This window comes from Octopus bimaculoides, chromosome 20, assembly GCF_001194135.2.
Source record: "Octopus bimaculoides isolate UCB-OBI-ISO-001 chromosome 20, ASM119413v2, whole genome shotgun sequence".
NCBI classification, from domain to species: Eukaryota; Metazoa; Mollusca; class Cephalopoda; order Octopoda; family Octopodidae; genus Octopus; species Octopus bimaculoides.
In genome coordinates this window covers 19,967,267-19,969,857 of record NC_069000.1, presented here as the reverse complement: position 1 = coordinate 19,969,857, position 2,591 = coordinate 19,967,267, and the positions used below count along the sequence as shown (strand labels likewise).

Below are 2,591 nucleotides of genomic sequence, written 5' to 3'. Positions count from 1 at the left end.
TCAGTCCCACTGCATGGCACCTACTATAGCCTTGGGCCAACCAAAGCCTTGTGAATGGATTTGGTAGACGGAAACTGAAAAAAGACTGTCGTATGTATATATGTATATATTTATGTGTGTGTGTGTCTCTGTATCTTTGTTTGTACCCCACCATCGCTTGACAACCAATGTTGGTGTGTTATGTCCATGTAACTAAGTGGTTCGACAAAAGAGACCGATAGAATAAGTACCAGACTTATAAGCATTGAGATCGATTTATTCGACTAATCTCTTCAAGGTGGTGCTTCAGCATGGTCGCATGCCAAAGACTGAAACAAGTAAAAAAAAAAAGAAGGAAAGATCGATCCTTAATGATCTTATTTACTATTGGTGAAGGCTTAAATCTAGGACAGCCTAAGAAGAATGGGCAATATTCCTCCTCCGCTGAATATCGTACATATTTTTTTTAAAATCTATGTATAGACGTGACTCAAAGCTATTGATGTTTGACAGTTAGTCTAGCGGCTGTTCAACTAAGGTGGTTGTGGCTATAAACTTGTTGATAAGATGATTTCCACAGACTAAAATGGACAAGCAACTCTAGATGTTTTCTTTAAACAATGTAAGTCTAAAAAAAAGTCCTCTGTTTTGCTAGATCAATGTTTGCCAACCTATTTTCTCCCCAGGCTCCTCTATAAACTCTCCAGAAAAATGTATGCCCCACCAGTGGTTGAAAAAAGAACTTTATTTTAAATATTTTATCACAATTATTTAATACAAAAGAATCTACTGGTAACTCTTTTATAAAATACTAAGTACAAAAAAAAACGTACATTATGGACTAAGAGAAAAAAAGTGAATCACCTTAATGAGAATCTTGTACCTGGTGACTACGACACCACGCCCTACCACAATTTTTGTGGGCCCCACCTGTGGGGCTTATATCCCACGTTGGGAATCACTGAGCTACACATTTATTCTGATTAAATCCAAGTTACGAGAATGAAAAGTCTTCAATCTGAGACGCAAAAGTGCTAAGATCTTCTCATCCTACTTCATTTCTTTAATCCATAATTATTAAGTCTTTTCTCTCTTCAAGAAATATTTCACAGTCTTATCTTAAATCATAAATGACGTTGTTGAGAACATGAAGTCTTCGTTAATGTATTTCAAACTATTGTCTTTTTCTCTGAGCATTTTTTTTTATTTCTCCACCTCCCTTACTAACTACCTCTGTTGCTCCCCTGCGCCACACCATACCATTTCTCTCTCTCTCTCTCTCTCTCACTCTTTCTCTCCTCTATCATACTCTACTACTCTCACATGCTATTTTAAAGTTTCTATCTATTCTTCTGTGCCTATGTACCCTCTCACGAGTACTTTCTCTCGTAAAAAACACTACCACCATCACCTCAACAACAACAGACTTACCAATATAATCACCATCATGACAACAGCAACCACTACTATTACCATAACCAAACACCACTAAAATCCCAACTACAACCAACACCACAAATGCCATCAGCATCACCACCATCACCACCATTACAACCACAGCTAACCTCGCATCACCACCATTATCACAACAGTTATCAATATTCCGGGATTAAGAAATATTGCTTTCAAATTCTGACACTAGGTCAGCAAGTTAGTTGAAAAAGGCGAGTCGATTACATCGACGCCAATGCACAGCTGGTACTTATTTTCTTGACTCCGAAGAGGTGAAAGGCAAAGTCGATGTAGGCGGAATTTGAACTCAGAGCATAATGACAGCGTGTTAACGATTCTGACAGCTCACCGCCTAAGAATTAACGACTACTAATATATAATGATTGTATAAGAAACACCGCCGAAACGCCAAAGTCGCATACAAAACAGCAGAGAAAGGTGGTGGAGAAGGGTAACAAAAAGCGAAGATTAAATTGACCCCATTACATGACTGGTGTTTATTTTCTTGAACCCAGAAAGGTGAAGAACGAACAACAAGGGCAACGGGATTTATACTCAGGATGTAAATGAACATAACAAAATGATACAAGGCATTTTATCCGCCATTCTATAGACTGCCAATCCACTGCCCTTAAATCCCGCATGAATGTACTAATGTTATATATTTTCAAACAAGGGAGCTAAATCTATACTGATATATTCATAACCTTAAAGAGGAATACGGGGTAAGTTGATGCTGTATCACTAACCTTAAGGGTTTATTTAATTATATTTGTAGACTCTAAGTGAGGTTATTTTAGGGGTACATTTCATGCATTGAGAGGGCAACATTAATGATACATTAATGGCATCAAGGGGTTGGTTTTAATGCAGCGTTAATACACTATTAAAGGCCTAATACAATGATCCTATTATTATATACCCTAGGGACCCTATTTTAATGCTGTGTGCTCGTTACTAAGCTACTAATTATATTATCAATATCTAACCACAGAGGTTTTGTTTTCTAACAAAAAGATTACACACACATGCTTGCATACTCGTATGCAATTACATAATTAAATGTACAAACACACACATACACACACACACATTTATTCATATATGTATATACATACGTATGTGAGTATACCTATGCTAATATATACATTACATACACA

The 2,591-nt window shown here is 36.9% G+C and overlaps 1 long non-coding RNA gene across 15 annotated transcripts in view; it reads right to left on the bottom strand.

Annotated features, from left to right (window-relative positions):
- LOC106871257 (uncharacterized) overlaps positions 1–2,591 on the bottom strand; it is a 413,124-nt gene that overhangs the window by 266,058 nt on the left and 144,475 nt on the right. The gene's annotated exons all lie outside the window — the stretch shown is intronic.